Source organism: Salvelinus sp. IW2-2015, linkage group LG9, assembly GCF_002910315.2.
Source record: "Salvelinus sp. IW2-2015 linkage group LG9, ASM291031v2, whole genome shotgun sequence".
NCBI classification, from domain to species: domain Eukaryota; kingdom Metazoa; phylum Chordata; class Actinopteri; order Salmoniformes; family Salmonidae; genus Salvelinus; species Salvelinus sp. IW2-2015.
In genome coordinates, this window is record NC_036849.1 from 3,933,155 (window position 1) to 3,956,786 (window position 23,632).

Below are 23,632 nucleotides of genomic sequence, written 5' to 3' on the forward strand. Positions count from 1 at the left end.
ATACGCACAAAACAGAAAACAATCACCCACAACCAAAATGGGGAAAACAGGCTACCTAAGTATGATTCTCAATCAGAGACAACGATCGACAGCTGCCTCTGATTGAGAACCATACCAGGCCAAACACAGAAATGGAAAACATAGAAAAACAACATAGAATGCCCACCCCAACTCACGCCCTGACCAAACCAAAATAAAGACATAAAAAAGGTACTAAGGTCAGAACGTGACATCCTAGGCCATCATTGAAAATAAGAATTTGTTCTTAACTGACTTGCCTAGTTAAATAAAGGTCAAAAAAGGGAGGAGCAATTTGGAGTTGTGATCTGATTTGCCTGAAGGGAGGGTGGGGGAGGGCCTTGCAGGCATCTCAGAAGGGAGGGTGGGGGAGGGCCTTGCAGGCATCTCAGAAGGGGGAGTAGGGATACTCTTATTAGCCACTGACATCCCACTGTACCAGGCCAGGAAACAGAAAGTCAGCACACTCTCTATATGTCACATGTAGTACTTGGAGAATGTCTGGGTGTAGTACCTTACCATTGCACGTGCAACCTGCAGCAGAGCGCAGCGCCACTGATCATGCAGTGGTCACATATGCAGTGGTCACATATGTAAAAGCAACCCTACTATGTGCCTAATTCATTCACTATCCAAAAAGCAGTCGAACTGTCTAAATAATTAATATTTTGAACCACAACCACAGTATTATTGAACGGGTGATGGTGATGCTGTTGTCATGGGAACTAATGTCGACATGGGCCATGTCCCGACACATAGAGGGATAAAACATCTCTGTGATTGAGCTGGGTGTGTATGTGTGTGTGTGTGTGTGCGTGCCTATGCCCTGCATGCACGTGGAGTGTTTGTCTCTCGCTGTAGTTCAGCCACAGGAATGTATTGATTGAGTGTTCAGAGAGTGGTCCTGTTAGCCATCATGGCAGCATGTTGCCTCGGGGCAGATCTACACACACTTAATCTCATCGGAAATCGGATATGTCAACTATGTTATATACTGTCCTAGACCCGCCAGCCCTGTACAGAATAACAGTTCATTAGTAAACATCCATCGTATACTACTGCTACCTATCACACACCTATTTGGTAACACTTTATAATTATGTTCGCTTGTAAGGTGTATAAATACTTAAAATGTTTATAAATGTTTACAAATAATGAAATACTTATTTATTAATAGTTTATAAATAGTTTATTCATGATAGTTACTAAAAAGTGTTACCAACTATTTCCTTACTGGCTACCTATGACAAAACTATTTCTTTACATGTTGCCAAACTTGGTTAAGTGGGTTAATGATACCAGATTCACACTATAGGGCCGACCCAAACCATATTGTGCTGGCTTGGATATTTTATTTTCAGATTGGCCTTTCCAGCACGGTTCCATCAACTGTCCCTTGATGCGTAACCAGGCCAGCACAATACAGCCTGGCCTGGCTTCACTCAGCTTGGCTTAGTATATAAAGGGTTAACGTTTAATCGCGGACTGAGAAGGAGACAGTGAAACAGTAAAATAATAACACAGTTAGAGGTAACCTGGCTCACTTTTAAAAGTGACAATCTCACTTTTAAAAGTTAACATTCTGTTAACTCAAATAATGTTGTTGACTCATCCTATACTCGTATTTGTGGCCAAAACATAAATTGGAGGGAAAAAAAGACTTTAAAAAACTCAAACAGTCCGTTTAAAATATGGTTGCTATTTCCTCAAAGAGCATGATCCCATCCAGCTGAGGAGGATGAGCTGGCAAATCAGTGGTCTATTCGCATTCATATTTTTACGACCGCTATATTCTCCCACAACATTCTGTTTTTGGGCTATGCCCATACAATTCCAACACAGAAAAGCTGCTTCTTAACATAGATAATTACAATGTTTTGGAAGGGAAACTACTGTATTTCACTCATATTGAAATTATAGGTCATGAACTCATCAAAAAAAGAAACGTCCTCTCACTGTCAACTGCGTTAATTTTCAGCAAACTTAACATGTGTAAATATTTGTATGAACAAAACAAGATTCAACAACTGAACAAGTTCCACAGACATGTGACTAACAGAAATGGAATAATGTGTCACTGAACAAGGGGGGGTCAAAATCAAAAGTAACAGTCCGTATCTGGTGTGGCCACCAGCTGCATTAAGTACTGCTGTGCATCTCCTCCTCATGGACTGCACCAGATTTGCCAGTTCTTGCTGTGAGATGTTACCCCACTCTTCCACCAAGGTACCTGCAAGTTCCCGGACATTTATGGGGTGAATGGCCCTAGCCCTCACTCTCAAATCCAACAGGTACCAGGGATTGAGATCCGGGCTCTTCGCTGACCATGGCAGAACACTGACATTCCTGTCTTGCAGGAAATCACGCACAGAACGAGCAATATGACTGGTGGCATTGTCATGCTGGAGGGTCATYTCAGGATGAGCCTGCAGGAAGGGTACCACATAAGGGAGAAGGATTTCTTCCCTGTAACGCACAGCGTTGAGATTGCCTGCATTGACAACAAACTCAGTCCGATGATGCTGTGACACACCGCCCCAGACCATGACGGACCCTCCACCTCCAAATCGATCCTGCTCCAGAGTACAGGCCTTGGTGTAATGCTCATTCCTTCGACGATAAACGCGAATCCGACCATCACCCTTGGTGAGACAAAACTGCGACTCGTCAGTGAAGAGCACTTTTTGCCAGTCCTGTCTGGTCCAGCGACGGTGGGTTTGTGCCCATAGGCGACGTTGTTGCCGGTGATATCTGGTGAGGGCATTACAACAGGCCTACAAGCCCTCAGTCCAGCCTCTCTCAGCCTATTACGGACAGTCTGAGCACTGATGGAGGGATTGTGCGTTCCTGGTGTAACTTGTGCAGTTGTTGTTGTCATCCTGTACCTGTCCCGCAGGTGTGATGTTCGGATGTACCGATCCTGTGCAGGTGTTGCTACAAGTGGTCTGCCACTGCGAGGACAATCAGCTGTCCGTCCTGTCTCCCTGTAGCGCTGTCTTAGGCGTCTCACAGTACGGACATTGCAATTTATTGCCCTGGCCACATCTGCAGTCCTCATGCCTCCTTGCAGCATGCCTAAGGCACGTTCACGCAGATGAGCAGGGACCCTGGGCATCTTTCTTTTGTTGTTTTTCAGAGTCAGTAGAAAGGCCTCTTTAGTGTCCTAAGTTTTCATAACTGTGACCTTAATTGCCTACCTTCTGTAAGCTGTTAGTGTCGTAACGACCGTTCCACAGGTGTGTGTTCATTAATTGTTTATGGTTCATGGAACAAGCATGGGAAACAGTGTTTAAACCCTTTACAATGAAGATCTGTAAAGTTATTTGGATTTTATGAATTATCTTTGTAAGACAGGGTCCTGAAAAAGGGACATTTCTTTTTTTGCTGAGTTTATTTCATAGAAATCTGCAAACACTGGACACTTACTTTAAATGTTGCTATACTGGGTTCTGTGGGCAAAGGAGAGTAAGAAAATGAAACAGTGAAACAGTGTAACAGTGAGAAGATAATGTTCTAAAACAGTGATACCCTAGTGAATTGTTTTTAGCACCCTATTACCTACATAGTGCAGTATATTGGAAATAGGGTGCCTTTTGGGACAAAACCAATATTGTAAAATAGAGAGGTAGGTAGCTAATGTTGTTGCCAGAAATGGGCAGTATTTCTGTTATTGCTAAATTAACTAAATAGAAATGTACAGTATATTTGGGAAGCATTCAGACCCCTTGAGTTTTTCCACATTTTGTTACGTTACAGCCTTATTCTAAAATGTATTAAAAATGTTCCTCATCAATCTACAGGTTTTTAGAAATGTTTTGCAAATCTATTACAAATAAAAAACAGAAATATCTTATTTACATAAGTATTCAGACCCTCCGCTATGAGACTCCAAATGGAGCTCAGGTGCATCCTGTTTCCATTGATCATCCTTGAGATGTTTCTACAACTTGATTGGAGTCCACCTGTGGTAAATTAAATTACTTGGACATGATTTGGAAAGGCACACACATGTATATTTAAGGTCCCACAGTGGACAGTGCATGTCAGAGCAAAAACCATGAGGTCAAAGGAATTGTCCATAAATCTCTGACACAGGATTGTGTTGAGGCACATATCTGGGGAAGGGCATCAAAACATTTCTGCAGCAAAGAAGGTCCCCAAGAACACAGGGGCCTCCATCATTCTTAAACAGAAGAAGTTAGGAACCACCATGACTCTTCCTAGAGCTGGCCATATGGCCAAACTGAGCAATTGGGGGAGAAGGGCCTTGATCAGTGAGGTGACCAAGAACCCGATGGTCACTCTGACAGAGCTCCAGAGTTCCTCTGTGGAGAAGGGAGAACTTTCCAGAAAGACAACCATCTCAGCAGCACTCCACCAATCAGGCCTTTATGGTACAGTGGCCAGACAGAAGTCACTCAGCAGTGAAAGACACTAAAGGACTCTAAGACCATGAGAAACAAGATTCTCTGGTCTGATGAAACAAAGATGGAACTCTTTGGCCTGAATGCCGAGTGTCATGTCTGGAGGAAACCTGGCACCATCCCTACGGTGAAGCATGGTCAAATCAAATCAAATTTTATTGATCACATACTCATATTTTGCAGATGTTATTGTGGGTGTAGCGAAAATGTTTGTGTTCCTAGCTCCAACAGTGCAGTATTATCTAACAACTCACAACAATACACACAAATCTAAACGTAAAAGAATGGAGTTAAGAAATACATAAATATTAGGACGAGCAATGTCAGACCGACATTGACTAAAATAAGGTAGAATAGAATACAGTATATACAATTGAAGTCGGAAGTTTACATACACCTTAGCCTTACAACTCAGTTTTTCACAATTCCTGACATTTAATCCTAGTAAAAATTCCCTGTTTTAGATCAGTTAGGATCACCACTTTATTTTAAGAATGTGACATGTCAGAATAATAGTAGAGAGAATGATTTATTTCAGCTTTTATTTCTTTCATCACATTCCCAGTGGGTCAGAAGTTTATAGACACTCAATTAGTATTTGGTATCATTGCCTTTCAATTGTTGAACTTGGGTTAAACGTTTCGGATAGCCTTCCACAAGCTTCCCACAATAAGTTGGGCGAATTTTGGCCCATTTCTCCTGACAGAGCTGGTGTAACTGAGTCAGGTTTGTAGGCCTCCTTGCTCGCACACGCTTTTCAGTTCTGCCCACAAATGTTCTATGGGATTGAGGTCAGGACTTTGTGATGGCCACTCCAATACCTTGACTTTGTTGTCCTTAAGCCATTTTGCCACAACTTTGGAAGTATGCTTGTGGTCAGTGTCCATTTGGAATACCCATTTGCGACCAAGCTTTAACTTCCTCACTGATGTCTTGAGATGTTGCTTCAATATATCCACATAATTTTCCTGCCTCATGATGCCATCTATTTTGTGAAGTGCACCAGTCCCTTCTGCAGCAAAACATCCCCACAACATGATGCTGCCACCCACGTGCTTCACGTTTGGGATGGTGTTGTTCGGCTTGCAAGCCTTCCCCTTTTTCCTCCAAACATGATGTTGTCAAGCAAAGAGGTACTGAGTTTGAAGGTAGGCCTTGAAATACATCCACAGGTACACCTCCAATTGACTCAAATGATGTCAATTAGGTTATCAGAAGCTTCTAAAGCCATGACATAATTTTCTGGACTTCCAAGCTGTTTAAAGGCACAGTCAAAGTATGTAAACTTCTGACACAGTGGAATTGTGATACAGTGAAATATAAGTGAAATAATAAACAATTGTAAACAACTGTTGGAAAAATGTATACAAAGTAGATGTCCTAACCGACGAGCCAAAACTATAGTTTGTTAACAAGAAATTTGTGGAGTGGTTGAAAAACGAGTTTTAATGACTCCAACCTAAGTGTATGTAAACTTCCGACTTCAACTGTACATATGAAATGAGTAAAACGGTATGTAAACATTATTAAAGTGACCAGTGATTCCATGTCTATGTATATAGGGCAGCAGCCTCTAAGGTGCAGGGTTGAGTAACCAGGTGGTAGCCTGCTAGTGATGGCTATTTAACAGTCTGATGGCCTTGAGATAAACAGCTGCTTTCAGTCTCTCGGTCCCAGCTTTAATGCATCTGTACTGACCCCGCCTTCTAGATGGTAGCAGGGTGAACAGGCCGTGGCTCGGGTGGTTGATGTCCTTTATGATCTTTTTGGCCTTCCTGTGACATCGGTCGCTGTAGGTGTCCCGGAGGGCAGGCAGTGTGCCCCCGGCAGACCGCACCACCCTCTGGAGAGACCTGCCGTTCCCGTTCCAGCTGGCTGTATGGACGGGGACAGTATATCCGGAGAGAGCCATGATTCCGTGAAACAGAGTATGTTACAGTCCCTGATGTCTCTCTGGAAGGCGATCCTGGCCCTGAGCGCGTCTATTTTATTGTCCAGAGACTGAACATTATGAGTAATACACTCGGAAGCGGTGGATGGTGTGCTCGCCTCCAGAGCCGGCAGAGTCTTGGAGCAGCCTCTGGGATAAGTTCAATTGCCCTAAGGGGTACGAACAAAGGATCCAGTTCGGGAAAGTAATGCTGGTGAGTTACCGCCGCTCTGACATCCAAAAGTTATTTCCGGCTGTATGTAATAACACATAAACGTTCTGGGCAAATAATGTAAGAAATAACACAAAAAAAACGAAATACTGCAAAGTTGTACAGGAGCGAGAAGCAGCACTGCCATGTCTGTCGACGCCAACTTGGGGGTGGCAGCGTCATGCTGTAGGGATGTTTTTCAGCAGCAGGGACTGGGAGACTAGCCAGGATCGAGGGAAATATGAATGGAACAAAGTACAGAGAGATCCTTGATGAAAACCTGCTGCAGAGAGCTCAGTGCCTCAGACTGGGGTGAAAGTTCACCTTCCAACAGGACAACAACCCTAAGTACACAGCCAAGACAACGGAACAAGTCTCTAAATGTTCTTGAGTGGCCCAGCCAGAGCCTGGACTTAAACCCAATCTAACATATCTGGAGAGACCTGAAAATAGCTGTGCAGCGAAGCTCAAATCCAACCTGAGCTTGAGAGGCTCTGCAGAGAAAATGGGCCAAGCTTTTAGCGTCATACCCAGATTCAAGGCTGTAATCGCTGCCAAAGGTGCTTCAACAAAGTACTGAGTAAAGGGTCTGAATACTTATGTAAATGTGATATTTCAGTTTTATATTTTATATACATTTGCAAAAATGTCTAAAAACCTGCTTTTGATTCATCATTATGGGATATTGAGTGTAGATTGATTAGGAAAAAAAGCTATTTAATCCGTTTTAGAATAAGGCTGTAACGTAACAAAATGTGGAAATAGTCAAGGGGTCTGAATACTTTCCGAATCCACTGTATCTGTAAAAATGGAAAGTTGCAAAATGACCTGCTACGAGACAGACAGAAGGGTTGGAGAAAGTGAGAGAAAGGCCAAGAGAGGGAGGGAGTATGGATATTGATTATGATTATCAGGTGAGTGGGAGAGGGTGAGAGATAAAGAGAGGGAGAGAGAGAATGGGAGGGTCAGTCCGCCCACTTAGTGAAGGAGAGGAAATCAGTGACATTATAACCTTCTCTGTCTTCATCCAATCTCTGGCTACCATATTCATCCAAGTGTTCCGCCGGCCTCCAACTTGCCAACTCAGGTGTGTATTTTCCCTTCCCTAGAAAATATCCTGCACTACTTCTTACCTCCCACCCACTGACTGAGTACATACGTGGTTACCATGACAACTTTACCTTCACACACTTCAATGCATCCCTGATACATCCTTGAAAAGGTACAGTAATGTCCTTGAGAACATGAGGTAGAATGAACATCCCCATTTTATGCAGCACTAAATACAGTTGAAGTTTATTTTGATACATTGATCTTCATGGAATTTTGTCATTGTATTTTGTCATTTTTACCCATCGCTGGTTGTTGTGATCTGTGCCGGAACGCCCAGTGTCAGTTTAGTGTTCCCTACCAGGGGGTGGTGATTTGGCAGGATGGCAGGTAACAGGATTTGTACCAACCCATCGCCCCCATCGCCCAGGGTAACAAAACAACAGAATCATGATGACGAGGTCTATCTGTTTAGCCAATTCCACAGTTTACTGAGCATTAGACACATTACCTTTCAGTTCATTGTGTGCTCATTGCCAGGAAGGCCCCTGGCTCGCTCTTAAAAACCTGCTTATGGTTTAGTGACAGAATCCAAACCTGAGACTGGATCAAATGTCCTGTACATTAATTGACAGGAATTCATGGCCATCCAGTGGTTGTTCTGTAGGACACATGCTGTGAGTGCATCCTCCTCACAGGGGGAGAGCAGAGATATCATGGCTATTGATATTTTCATATTGAATTTGTCCATCAATATCCCCTTTTACGATCTGTCCGTGTCATTGCGATAATGGAGTTTCCACTATGAGTAGAACACTGAAGGCAGACAGAGCCACATGGTTGTATCCAGGCAGGCAGACAAGCAGGCAGACAAGCAGGCAGAGATACCCCTCTTGCCCGTCCATCCCCCCCCACCTCAACCAGAACGGCCAGTCAAACGCTCCACTTTCCACAACTGCCTTTACAGATGTATGCACTGACATTGTCACTATAATTATGGGCTATTATTATCTACAAATTGTATAGAATGAATCAATCAGAATAGAAATGAAACATCTGCCTATAGGGGTTATCCTGCTTTGAGCAAGGCACCTCACCCCTACAGACCCTGTGCTTCCAAACCCTCAGTGTTTGTTTGTATGCGTGTCAGTGGCGCAGCCAGAAATTCGTTGGTGGGTGGGCCTGCAAAAATGTAAGTGAATTAGAAAAATATATATTATGTATGTATATGTATATATAAAATATGTATATATTATAAACAAAAAAACAGCTAATTTCCTGCAATTCCTGCAATATATGTAAAATATGTATATATTATAAACAAAAAGCAGCTAATTTCCTGCAATTCTACACATTTTGCCAAGGAGCAGAGAGGAACATGAGCAGTTTTATCTCTCATCTCATGCTATTTTACACATTTTACCATGAGGCTGAGAGAAAATGTTACATTTCTTAAGCTAAAATATAGGTTTGTTGACTGTGATAAAGGCACTGGATTATGAGCTGTCTTGTTTTCTAAATGAACAAATGAAATAGGCGCATATAGCCATAGAAGCACAGTGACATGTGCCTCAATGTGGTCATATAAGGGCTTATTGGGGGTGTGGCTTTCAGTTAGTTCTTTTTGGCAACACATCCCGTGAGAGTGAACGCCATTCCAGTTCATCTGTTCTGTTATATTTCATCAAATCTGACTAACCCAGTGCATTGCTTGCTATGAATTATATCTGATGGTGTATGCATGTTTAGGTAAAAAAACAAAATAATGTTGTTTTTGGAACACTGACAGGTAAAAAGCAGTTGTGTTTTCTTTTGCTCAATCTCATTCAGTGGGCCTATGCCCCTGATTGCTGTGTGTCTGGGGAGTTTGAGTTGAAAGTCAAAAGACACGTTCCTGTTCTTCATCTTCTAAGCCTCTCCACTCACAGGAATAAGCTCTCATCTTTACATCACTAACATTTCCCTCCTGACATCATCTCAACACCCAACAGGATCAGTTCGACTGCTACTCTGCTATTTGATTGGATGGATCAGTGTTTGATTAATTGGTGATAATACTTTGCTGTGTTACTGTAGTAACTGATCTGATTAAATTTGCATCTCCGAGGAGTCAGTACACGTAATCTAACGGGAATGAAATACCACTCATCTAATCTAGCAGCATCTAAATCTAAAAATGTGTTTTAACTCATCTTATAATAGATCGTGCATATATTCATTATTTAATAAGAAAGCCTTAAAGGTGCAATATGCAGAAATTGCGCCGCCATTTTCTGGTTAACCTCTAAAAGTCTAAACCGAATTTGCTCTTTACTACAATAGCACATAGAAACACATTGAATAACTCATTCGTAAATGGCAAAAAAAAGACAGTGAAACAATACATCATAATGAATAAGGTTTTGAAGTGTCTGTCCTATATCTAGGAGATATAAAAAAGCTGTGTTTAAAAAAATACATATTTAACCCCTTATTTTTGTTGGCACAAATCTACCTCCATACTTTAATTTGTTTGTATGGGTTACCTGACACTTGTAAGAGTTGTAGCGTAAACAGTTCGAACACTACAGACAGAAGTGGGCACATCAGCGTTAGAAACTTCAGACGAGTCCCGTGACACTTGCTGAAGGCCGACATATAGTGGTTGCTCAACTAAAAGTTTTGCGATTATGCTGTGGGATTTAGAGGTAATTTGTGGTTTAGTACGGTACCCTGTGCCCCTACTTCATTGCTCCAGACCAGCGCAAGGGGGAGTTAGAGCACTGATTATGCTTTTGGGTCCCAAGGCGCTAATGTGTCTCTAACTGACAATGAATGGGCAACAGAAACTGATAATTATGCACGACTTCAAAATTGAATTTCAATGAACTGAATGATGAGGATGAAGAAGGTGATTGAATTTAGAACAATAGTGTAAGAATTGCTAATACACATATTTTTTTGTTACTACTCGTCAGTATTACTTACTAAAACTGTTGTTACACTAAGGTTTTTATTCTAAGAGAAACGTATACTACAATTAGGGTGTGGAAATGTTAGGATTATTTTGCTCTTGTTGTAGCCTACTCCCGACAAGTCATTCTGTTCAGTGCCTGAGTGACGCAGCGGTCTAAGACACCGCACCGCAGTGCAAACCTTGTTGCTACAGATGCTGGTTCAATACCTGTCCCAGCTGTGACCGGGAGATCCAGGAGGTGATGATAGGCTTTTGATTTCTCTCCCTCTAAAAACAGAAATATATCATTCTAAATAACAAATTGGCTTTATTTACAAATTAGTAACAATGTCTCACCCCATGTTCAAGAATGTCCTTTTTCTCGCTCACTTTACGTTATTTGAAAATGAAATCCACCCCAAAATATTGTTAAATTTAAAAGAAAGCTATTATTATTATAATTATTAATGAATTTAGAATAATATATAACCCCCTTAGATATTCTCACAGATGTATTATTAACCCTGTTTGTCACAAGCATAGCAGGCTGTGAATTCTGCAAACAACGTTTCTAGCAGGACAATAAATATTGGTCATTTTGGTCATGGCTCCCGAGTGGCGCACAATGGGATTGCCTTGTAGTTCTCCAGCTTTATCCACTGAGATAGTGGTAGGTGCACGAGGTTCAAGGCACCGGGGCTGGAGGCATGGGACGGGCCGCAGAGCAGCGGACAGAAGACAGACCTAGTCCATGGGGAAGGGAGGAGGAGGAAGGGGGAGGGGGGTTGGACCCCCACCCCGCCCCCCCTGGGTAGCACAGAGCAACACTTTAAGGGGCATTGCATTAATAACGGCGCTGACTAGGGAAACGTTCCCGCTGTTCTTAGTGCCTGTCTGCACATTCAAACTAAAACAATGCAACTAATAACAGCGTGAAAAATGTCCCTTAGATATGAATTCGGGGGGCTGAAACTATTAAATATTAGACCTCTCACTAAAGGCGTCAGCCAAAAGTTATACTTAAATCCGAACTGGATTGACATGAAAAATGACATGAAAAGCGCACATTTGTAAATCTAAAAGTTATAGGAAAGGTAGATACAAACGATTTGTGACACTGTGGATACAATAAAGAATGTAAACAGGGTGTAAACAAGATGCTGTGTTTTTATTTACAGTAGTGATGGACAGCTGGAGGCATTTTTAAAATAGGTTTTCAAACACTTGTTTTTCTCAAGCAGAGAGTTGGCAGAGAGTCAGGCGGCATTGGCGGAGAGTCAGGTGGAGAATGACGCGTTGAAGAGGGCGAGGAACGAGATGGAGTCACAATCCATGCCAGGCACACCTGTGAGCTCTGGAACTCCACCTCCGACAGGCAGAGTCAACACACCTGGCGGGTTCGTCAGGTCGTCGGTTCACCCTGACATTTCCATTCCTCTTCTGACAACAGAACTTGACCAACCGCTCACCAGGCACAGCAAGGGCCGCCCGGGCTGTTCTGCTATTCCAAGGATGTGTAACCGAAGAGAGATACAACAAGTGGACACAGAATACCAACTGGGATGGATCCCGAGGCAAATGTGGCTTACCAGTGAACCTCCAGGTGTTCATCATTAATACTGTGTCGCTAAAGTTTCTGTTCATTGACTGATGCAACCTGAAAAAGCATTAAAGACAGAGTTAATGAGTACTTGAGGTGACCAAGAAAGTCTGGACATGGGCTGCTTTCCCTTATGTAAGGTATTAGGCACTTTGCCATGTTTACTACAGTATGTACTATAGGCTATGTTAACTTGTCAGATTGCACAGTAGCCTAATATACAAATGCGGGCAGCTTCTATCTTCAAAATGCTTTAAATGCTTTAAATGCTTTATTATCCAAGTGTTTAAAGTGCGTGTGGGCGACCTCATGCAACCGCAAAATGTTCGGAAAAAGCATATACTGTACAGTACTGTCTTTCTTCATTAGCATCTTTATGCTTTTGTTAAAAAAATTATGATAAAAATACTCTTTCAAAATGCAGATGTTTATTTAGTTATGGATCCATAACGAATTACTATGTGAATAAATAAACTCAGCAAAAAAAGAAACGGCCCTTTTTCAGGACCCTGTCTTTCAAAAATAATTCATAAAAATCCAAATAACTTCACAAATCTTCATTGTAAAGGTTTTAAACACTGTTTCCCATGCTTGTTCAATGAACCATAAACAATTAATGAACCATGCACCTGTGGAACGGTCGTTAAGACACTAACAGCTTACAGACGGTAGGCAATTAAGGTCACAGTTATGAAAATTTAGGACACTAAAGAGGCCTTTCTACTGACTCTGAAAAACAGAGTGAACGTGCCTTAGGCATGCTGCAAGGAGGCATGAGGACTGCAGATGTGGCCAGGGCAATAAATTGCAATGTCCGTACTGTGAGACGCCTAAGACAGCGCTACAGGGAGACAGGACGGACAGCTGATCGTCCTCGCAGTGGCAGACCACTTGTAGCAACACCTGCACAGGATCGGTACATCCAAACATCACACCTGCGGGACAGGTACAGGATGACAACAACAACTGCCCGAGTTACACCAGGAACGCACAATCCCTCCATCAGTGCCCAGACTGTCCGTAATACGCTGAGAGAGGCTGAACTGAGGGCTTGTAGGCCTGTTGTAAGGCAGGTCCTCACCAGATATCACCGGCAACAACGTCGCCTATCGGCACAAACCCACCGTCACTGGACCAGACAGGATTGGCAAAAAGTGCTGACGAGTCACAGTTTTGTCTCACCAAGGGTGATGGTCGGATTCGCGTTTATCGTCGAAGGAATGAGCATTACACCAAGGCCTGTACTCTGGAGCAGGATCGATTTGGAGGTGGAGGGTCCGTCATGGTCTGGGGCGGTGTGTCACAGCATCATCAGACTGAGCTTGTTGTCATTGCAGGCAATCTCAATGCTGTGCGTTACAGGGAAGACATCCTCCTCCCTTATGTGGTACCCTTCCTGCAGGCTCATCCTGACATGACCCTCCAGCATAACAATGCCACCAGCCATACTGCTCGTTCTGTGTGTGATTTCCTGCAAGACTGTGTCAGTGTTCTGCCATGGCCAGCGAAGAGCCCGGATCTCAATCCCATCAAGCACTTCTGGGACCTGTTGGATCGGAGGGTGAGGGCTAAGGCCATTCCCCCCAGAAATGTCCGGGAACTTGCAGGTGCCTTGGTGGAGGAGTGGGGTAACATCTCACAGCAAGAACTGGCAAATCTGGTGCAGTCCATGAGGAGGAGATGCACTGCAGTACTTAATGCAGCTGGTGGCCACGCCAGATACTGACTGTTACTTTTGATTTTGACACCCTCTTTGTTCAGGGACACATTATTCCATTTCTGTTAGTCACATGTCTGTGGAACTTGTTCAATGTATGTCCCAGTTGTTGAATCTTGTTATGTTCATACAAATATTTACACATGTTAAGTTTGCTGAAAATTGGGAGTCCAATATGGCAGCGCACAATTGGCCCAGCGTTTCTCTCCCTCTAAAAATAGAAATAACTGTTTTGGCCTTTACAAATATTTTTTGGGCCTATATTCAGATTACAATTGGTCACTTTCATTTTTTTTCAAAAAAAAAAAATATATATCATTATATATAATCAAGTTGATGGCACAGTCATAAAGCTGGGTGACTCACTCATTCATGGCTTTGGATCAAAATAAATAAGTACCAACGTTCTTTCTGATAGTCTTTAATAAAGAAATGTTTTGGTTATCCTGACCTGGACACCATGTGCAGTATAATAATAGCCCATTATGGAGCAATAGGATTTGAAGCAATAACTATTTCAGCATCATTTTGCGCTGCCCTGAGACAAGCATGGGGACTGGTCTTGATAAATCAATGAGATGTTTATTTTCACTGAATCTCCGTTTGGGTATTGGTTACACTACAATTAGGGTGTGGAAATGTTACGCTCTTAGTACTGTAGCCTACTTCCGACCGTCACGTTGTACAGCGCCATATTGTCCCTTCCATCCTAATGGAAACCCTGAGGGTTTCGTTTTTTGTTTTCCTTGGAATAGAAACAACATAATATTGATCAAATTAATTAAGCTAAATTTCTTAAAATCAATCCCACATACTATGTTCTTACAAAAAAGGTTTTAAATTCTCTAGTAATTCCAATATTGAAGACTATCAAATGCTTCTCAAAGATGCCCTCTGGTGGTGCAACTAACACTAACTAGCATCAATGGTAAAAATGGCTGACAATTAAATAATGTGCCATATAATTCTGCAGCAGCCCGCAATGTGTGCTGCAGTATGACACAACTTTTAAAGGAAGAACCACTGTAGACGGATTTATAGACTATTAAGGATTTTAATAGCATTGATTAATGATTTAATAAGAAAGCTTTAAATGTGCAATATGCAGAAATCAATTCTACATTTCTTGGTTGCTAAAATTCTAATAATTCGCCTAATTTCAGTTTGTGACTAAACAGCAGTGTAAAGAATCATTGCACCATCTAAACAGCTGTGAAATATATTTTCAATAACCCAAAATATAGTTTTTCAGCTGCTTGAAGCTGGTGTACAAAACTGAAAGTAAAAGACGCAAAAACAAAACTTAAAAACGGGAAGCATAAAAATAGCGCACATAGAACATATCTACCACTTCTTAGACCTGCTTTCAATGAGAATGACAGATATACAACTGAAATTTCTATGTGAATTGGGCCGGGTCGCACAAAAGTTACATATTGCAGCATTATGTCAAAACTGTAACTAGGCCACTCAGGAACACTCCTTTGCCTTATCATGGATGGACAGTTACCAATGCAATAGAACACAGACAGTTTTCTTTAATGGAAGCCTCTTTAATGCAAATTCGATTGAGTGTGGTGTACCACAAGGCAGCTGGCTTAGGCCATTATTGTTTTCTCGGTTTACTAATAACCTTCCACTGACCTTGAATAAAGCCTGTGTGTCCATGTATGCTGATGCCTAAACAGTACACACATCAGCTGCAACATTAACATAAATAACTGACACCCTTAAACATGATCGAACATCTCTGGAGAGACCTGAAAATAGCTGTGCAGCGACGCTTCCCATCCAACCTGACAAAGCTTGAGAGGATGTGTAAAGAATGGGAGAAGCTCCCCAAATACAGGTGTGCCAAGCTTGTAGCATCATACCCAAGAAGACTCAAGGCTGTAATCACTGCCAAAGGTGCTTCAACAAGGTACTGAGTAAAGGGCCTGAATACTTATGTAAATGTGATACTTCAGTTTTTTAATTGTTATACATTTGCAAAAATGTCTAAAAACCTGTTTTTGCTTTGTCATTATGGGGTACTGTGTGTAGATTGATGAGGGAAATTTAAATAAAACAATGTTTTAGAATAAGGCTGTGATGTAACAAAATGTGGAAAAAGTCAAGGGGTCTGATACTTTCCAAATGCACTGTATGTACAAAAGTATATGGACAACCCTTCAAATTAGTGGATTCGGCTATTTCTGCCCCACCTGTTGCTGACAGGTGTATAAAATCGAGCACACATCCATGCAATCGCCATAGATTGGACAGTGCAGTTATATTAACAAGAATTTAAGCTTTCAGCCGATATAAGACACTTATATGTACCGACATTTGTTGTTTCTCTAAAATCTGCAATCGTGACACAAGGCGCTGCATGATTACAACTGTCCCATTGACGGGGCGCCGATCCCTAAGAAGTTTTAACATAGAGCTTCAGTCAGTTGAAGAATGGGTAACTAGCAATATATCCAAAACAGAGCAGCACATATTGCACTTAGATGTACAGTACCAGTCAAACGTTAGGACACACCTACTAATTCAAGGTTTTTCTTTATTTGTACTATTTTCTACATTGTAGAATAATAGTGATGGCATCACAATTATGAAATAACACATATGGGATCATGTAGTAACCAAAAAAGTGTTAAACAAATCAAAACATATTTTAGATTTTAGATTCTTCAAAGTAGCCACCCTTTGCCTTGATGACAGCTTTGCACACTTGGCATTCTCTCAACCAGCTTCGCCTGAAATGCTTTTCCAACAGTCTTTTAGTTGGAACCAAAAATCTCAAATTTGGACTCATCATACCAAAGGACTGATTTCCACCGATTTCCACCTGATTTCCACAAGCCGCGGAGCCAGATGGATTACGAGGACGTGGACTCAAAGCATGCGCGGACAAACTGGCAAGTGTCTTCACTGACATGTTCAACCTCTCCCTGTCCGAGTCTGTAATACCTACATGTTTCAAACAGACCACCATAGTCCCTCTGCCCAAGGAAGCAAAGGTAAGCTGCCTAAATGATTACCGCCTCGTAGCACTCACATCGGTAGCCATGAAGTGCTTTGAAAGGCTGGTCATGGCTCACATCAACACCATCATGCCAGAAACCCTAGACCCACTCCAATTCACATACCGCCCAAACAGATCCACAATTGACGCAATCTCAATCGCACTCCACACTGCCCTTTCCCACCTGGACAAAAAGAACACCTATGTGAGAATGCTGTTCATTGACTAGGCTCAGCGTTCAACACAATAGTGCCTGCAAAGCTCATCACTAAGCTAAGGACCCTGGGACTAAACCCCTCCTTCTGCAATTGGATCCTGGACTTCCTGACGGGCCTCCCCCGGGTGGTAAGGGTAGGCAACAATACATCTGCCACGCTGATCCTCAACACTGGGTCCCCTCAGGAATGCATTCTTACTCCCCTCCTGTACCCCCCTGTTCACCCACGACTGCGTGGCCAAGCACTACTTCAACGCCATCATTAAGTTTGCTGACGACACAACGGTGGTAGGCCTGATCACCGACAACGATGAGACAGCCTATAGGGAGGTCAGAGACCTGTACATTTCTTGTTACTTTTTGATTGATTTGATAGTTTTTTTTACTTCAGTTACTTTAGTAAATATTTAATTAATTATATTTCTTGAATTGCATTGTTGGTTAAAGGCTTGTTAGTAAGCATTTCACGATAAGGTCTACACACCTGTTGTATTCGGCACAAGTGACAATTAAAATTTGATTTGTTGAGATGTGTCTGTTACTTGAACTCTGTGAAGAATTTATTTGGGCTGCAATTTCTGAGGCTGGTAACTCTAATGAACTTATCCTCTGCAGCAGAGGTAACTCTGGGTCTTCCTTTCCTGTGGCGGTCCTCATGAGAGTCAGTTTCATCATAGGGCTTGATGGTTTTTGCGACTGCACTTGAAGAAACTTTCAAAGTTCCGCATTGACTGACCTCCATGTCTTAAAGTAATGGACAGTCATTTCTCTTTGCTTATTTGAGCTGTTCTAGCCACAATATGGACTTGGTCTTTTACCAAATAGGGCTATCTTCTGTATACTACCCCTACCTTGTCACAATACAACTGATTGACTCAAATGCATTAAGAAGGAAATAAATTCCACAAATTAACTTTTAACAAGGCACACATGTTAATTGAAATGCATTCCAGGTGACTACCTCATGAAGCTAGTTGAGAGAATGCCAAGAATGTGCAAAGCTGTGATCAAGGACAAGGGTGGCTACTTTGAACTCAAAGACAATGATGGTTACTTAAAATGTTTATGTGGTACTGACTCAAAACAAAATTAGAATTTTCTAAAGATATGACAACACAGTATCTTTTTTCCCAGCATACTCTACTGCAGTTTGATATTCTTTCTTTCTATTCTTGATATTCTGAATTGTTTTTAATATCTGTGTTTTTGCATGTACATTGAGTGATTGATTGATTAAATGTTATGCTACACAAATATATATATTTTTTAATCTAAACTAATTCAATCATTTAATTTTTGCACCTGTTACTGAAATGTTTTTTTCCAGTTTAATTGGCTTAGGTAGTTTCCTCACACTCTTTTAAACCCTGGCAGTCATTATGATTGCAAGTTGTGGGTGAATTCAAATTTAAGCTGTTGGCTAGCCTAACACTGGCTAGATTCCAATAGGAATTACACATCACTTTGCAAGCCAGCATGGTGTGATTTACAGTTAGGGTTGCAAAATTCTGGAAGAATTCCAGAAATCCTGGTTGGAAGATTACTGAACATTTTGGGAAGGTTTGTGGAATTTTGCAACCCTACTTGCAGGCCTCCAATGTATGTGTTCCAGGCCACTGTATATGACCTTATGATATATGTAATGGTTTAATTTTAATGATTAAAAACTCACTTGGTGAAGGTCACAGGACTGAAATGAATGAATTCACCAAGCATGACTCTGTCACTAACAAATTGTCACGCCCTGACCTGAGAGAACCATTTATTTCTCTATTTTGGTTAGGTCAGGGTGTGACTAGGGTGGGTAGTCTAGTTTTTCTATTTATTGTTGGCCTGGTATGGTTCCCAATCAGAGGCAGCTGTCTATCGTTGTCTCTGATTGGGGATCATATTTAGGCATCCTTTTCCCACCTGTTGTTTGTGGGATCTTGGTTTTGTATTGTTGATTTTTAGCCCTAGTACGTTTTGTTTGTTACTCTTTCTTGTTTTGTGCCGGTCATCATAAATAAAGAATGATTTTTATTTATTTATTTATTTTACCGTTATTTTACCAGGTAATTTGACTGAGAACACGTTCTCATTTGCAGCAACGACCTGGGGAATAGTTACAGGGGAAAGGAGGGGGATGAATGAGCCAATTGTAAACTGGGGATTATTAGGTGACCGTGATGGTAGAGGGCCAGATTGGGAATTTAGCCAGGACACCGGGGTTAACACCCCTACTCTTACGATAAGTGCCATGGGATCTTTAATGACCTCAGAGAGTCAGGACACCCATTTAACGTCCCATCCGAAAGACGGCACCCTACACAGGGCAGTGTCCCCAATCACTGCCCTGGGGCATTGGGATCTTTTGTTTAGACCAGAGGAAAGAGTGCCTCCTACTGGCCCTCCAACACCACTTCCAGCAGCACCTGGTCTCCCATCCAGGGACTGACCAGGACCAACCCTGCTTAGCTTCAGAAGCAAGCCAGCAGTGGTATGCAGGGTGGATTAACCTACCCCACGCTGCATCTTGGTCCGACCATCCTCCAACAACGATCGTTACACAAATACAGTCATGGGTGGTAACTCTACAATTCAATCGAAGAGCCAAGGCACACTGGGCACAGCCAATGGGTGTGATGTGAGGGTAGGACTCCTCCACTTTAGATCAAGCAGCCTTCATGTTCGCAGCATTGTCTGTCACCAGTGCAAATACCTTCTTTGGTCCAGGGTCATTGATGACTGCCTTCAGCTCATCTGCAATGTAGAGACCGGTGTGTCTGTTGTCCCTTGTGTCTGTGCTCTTGTAGAATACTGGTTGAGGGGTGGAGATGATGTAGTTAATTATTCCTCGCCCACGAACATTCGACCACCCATCAGAGATGATTGCAGTACAGTCTGCTTTCTCTATGATTTTCTTGATCTTCACTTGAACTCTGTTGAACTCTGCATCCAGCAAATGAGTAGATAAAGCATGTCTGGTTGGAGGGATGTATGCTGGGCAAAGAACATTAAGAAATCTCTTCCAATACACATTGCCAGTGAGCATCAGAGGTGAACCAGTTGCATACACAGCTCGAGCAAGACATTCATCAGCATTTTTCTGACTATGCTCCTCCTTTGAGTCAAAAAAACTTCTGATTCCAGAAGGACCATGAGCTGTTGCTATCGATAAGGTGTCGGAATCATCATTTTCTCCTCGAATAGAAGTAGAAAGACTTTTCTCAAAGGTTGCTTGTTGTGAGCGCTGGGGGAACTTTATGCACTTGGCCAGATGATTCTGCCTCTTTGTTGCATTCTTCACATATGATTTGGCACAGTATTTGCAAATGTACACAGCTTTTCCTTCTACATTAGCTGCAGTGAAATGTCTCCACACATCAGATAGTACCTGTGTCAATTTCCTGTAAAAGAAAAACTAATACAATTCCATGTACAGATAAATAGTTAAGCAGTTAGATTAAACAACTCCTTTGGAAGATACACATTTTAAAATGAAACATGTATGGAAACAGGTGAATTAACACTCCTCGGTTAGCAGGCTCAAGCACGCTAAAACTCACACGGTAGCAAAAACTAACTAACAGAAATTGTTAACAAGTTAGAAATGTTTTAAACACACTTTGCTGTAGGCTACTATTTACTAGTTAACAAAAAATCATGTATGTGATATAAAATATATTCACCCACCTAGTATTGTAATCAACATTTACCAGGATGAATGTAGTCCTTGGCTCAGATAATGTAGTAGTGTGGGCTCAATAGCATCTCATTAATGTGCAAGATCTTGAGAATCAGCTGTACATGTGATGGAGGAGTGCACTGCACATGTGATGAGGAGTGCACTGCACATGTGATGGAGGAGTGCACTGCACATGTGATGGAAGAAATCACTGTGCACAAGAGGGTTGCAATTCTATTGAATTGTGGATAGTTTAACCAAAATATGTCACAAGACCTAGAATTGCCTTATGTGTATCCCACAAAAGGTTCACTGTTATAAGCAAACTTTTTAAAATTAATTTAAGCAAAATTCCCCAAATTCCAGGGCTTAACTTCCCATGGAAAATTTTCAGAAAAATTGCGGAAATTTACCGGAAAGTTTCCAACCCCTTGCAACCCTAGTTACCACCCATGACTGATTTGTTATTGACAGAGACATGGTTGTTGAATTTGTAAATGTTCTGTTTTTCGGCCTTCACCAAGTGAGATCCTAATTGAATAGTATTATTATACTTTAACCATTATATATATCATATGGCCTTAAGATTCAAAGTTCAGTAGGATTGCTAAATTACACCAACTTTCCAGTAACCTTCCAACCAGGATTGCCAGAAAAACTGCAATTCTCACCAGAATTTTGCACCCTAACTGTAACTCACATCATGCTGGCTTGCAAAGTGATGCATAATTCCTATTTGATCTAGCCAGTGTTAGGCTATCCAACAGTTGAAACTTGTATTCATCTACAAACTGCATTCATAATGACTGCCAGGGTTTAGTACAGTGGAATGATACTACCTAAGCCATTTAAACTGGAACAACCATTTCAGTAATGGGTGCAACAATTCAATGATTGGATTAGTTTAGATTATTTATTTTTTTAATCTTTGGGTAACATAACATTTAATCAATCAATCACTCAATGTACATTAAAAAAAACACATATTAAAAACAATTCCAAAAAATCCTATATATATTTTTTAATTAGTTGGTGTGGCTTTAGTTGAGTCAGTACCACAGAAACATTTTAAATAATAATTACTTTTCATTGACTTTGAATACAACTCGAAGTAATTGAGCTAAAAATGCCTTGGGGTTTACAGTGTGTAGGGAGTTGATGAGGGAACACAATGCAGCACTATGTAGGCTACCTCAGCCTCAACCTCAGCCTGAGCTTAGAGCAGGAGTCAGATGACCTTTCTAGGGAGTTTTTCCTAGCCACCGTGCTTCTACACCTGCATTGCTTGCTGTTTGGGGTTTTAGGCTGGGTTTCTGTACAGCACTTTGAGATATCAGCTGATGTAAGAAGGGCTATATAAATACATTTGATTTGATTTGATGACCATAGGCTCCCAGCCAGTGCAGTTAGTGCAAACGAATGGAGAAGCCATTCATCCCGTTTAGAACACTGTGGAGCTATCAAACTCTTATCTGGACAACAAGGGGCTATATCAAAGACAACCAAAGCAAGCACGTTTCAGTAAAATAAATGGAATGGAATTCAAATTCCAGCAGCACAGCGAGGCTCAGCGTGATATAAGGATGAGGCGGTCAGATGCCAAGTAGATCGTGCGCGCCAGCTGGCTGAAGCCCTCGCGGGACTTGCGCCCGGTGGGGTGGAAGAGAGGGGAAGAGCCTCATGCTTTGACACACGCTGCCTGGCACTTATAGATTAGTGCCACTCCGAAATAAAGTGGGTTCGTTTTACTCATGTAAACACCTTCTTGTGTGAATGTAGCACTTTCACTTTAGAAAACAGCAATCATAAATTATTCTTTTTTGAACAATACCAACCATCAATTAGACAAAAACGCTGGGGTTTTTCCCGGCTTGAAGTGATGTGTTTGTGCTAAGTAACCTCACCTACAAACCAGTGGATCTGCTCTCCCCTTTATGAACTTGTAATAGTTGTTTAGAATCCAACACTGCAGCGCTACGACTCAAATAACAATTCTGCCGTCACATGAGCATGTCTGTCAGCTACAAACGCTCAACAGCCTCATGCAGATTTCGCAATTTCGCAAATTAAAATATGGTTCCATTCACAGCCAACGTTATTCAGTAACACATCTGAGTCAAATAGCCTATGATGTGCCAGTCTAAACGTGCACCATATCTATTTTCAAACAGTTAAAGAAAGGTTATAATTTTATCAGACTTTGGTAGGGTAAATCAAAGCACCGGTCCTACCTCTGTGCTAGTCGCTGTCCATGGAGCTGATCGTTCGCGGCAGGAGACAGCAGCTTGGAGGGTGATTTAGTCCGCGCTAAGGCAAATAGTGAGCTGAGCTGCGGTTACGGTTACACACTACTGAGACTACAAGAATGTGGCAAATTCACAATTCATCCCCAAATCGGTTAGTACCGTGGAGAGAGGCAAAGATGCACCCTAGCTGAGGGGCCGACTTTGCCGGTCCAATTCAAGTTACGCTGGTCTTTTTTCTCTTCCCTCTGATGTGCTCTCGCGCTCTCTCTCTCTCTCTCTCTCTCTCTCTCTCTCTCTCTCTCTCTCTCTCTCTCTCTCTCTGTATGCAGCATAGTGACCCACAGCAGAGCACTTATGTCGACAGCGTTTATAGAGAGGCGTGTTTCTGCGCCCTTGTTAAACACTCTCAGCTCACTGCGTACGCCAAGCTAATAGCCTGAGCTTTTCATTAAGTGCCAGCTCTGACTTGTGTTCTGTTGTCTCGGGCAGGTGGTGCGCGCGTGTTGTGTGTGTGTGTGTTGTGTGTGTTGTGTGTGTGTGTGTGTGTGTGTGTGTGTGTGTGTGTGTGTGTGTGTGTGTGTGTTGTGTGTGGTGTGGCGTGTGC

At 42.0% G+C, this 23,632-nt stretch overlaps 1 protein-coding gene across 1 annotated transcript in view; it reads right to left on the reverse strand.

Annotated features, from left to right (window-relative positions):
- LOC111968459 (transmembrane protein 121-like) overlaps positions 1 to 23,316 on the reverse strand; it is an 84,484-nt gene extending 61,168 nt beyond the window's left edge. Inside the window, exon 1 of the mRNA XM_023994020.2 lies at positions 23,014 to 23,316. The gene's annotated coding sequence lies outside the window, so the exon portion shown is untranslated. The remainder of the gene's footprint in view (positions 1 to 23,013) is intronic.
- Positions 23,317 to 23,632: the final 316 nt, after the last annotated feature.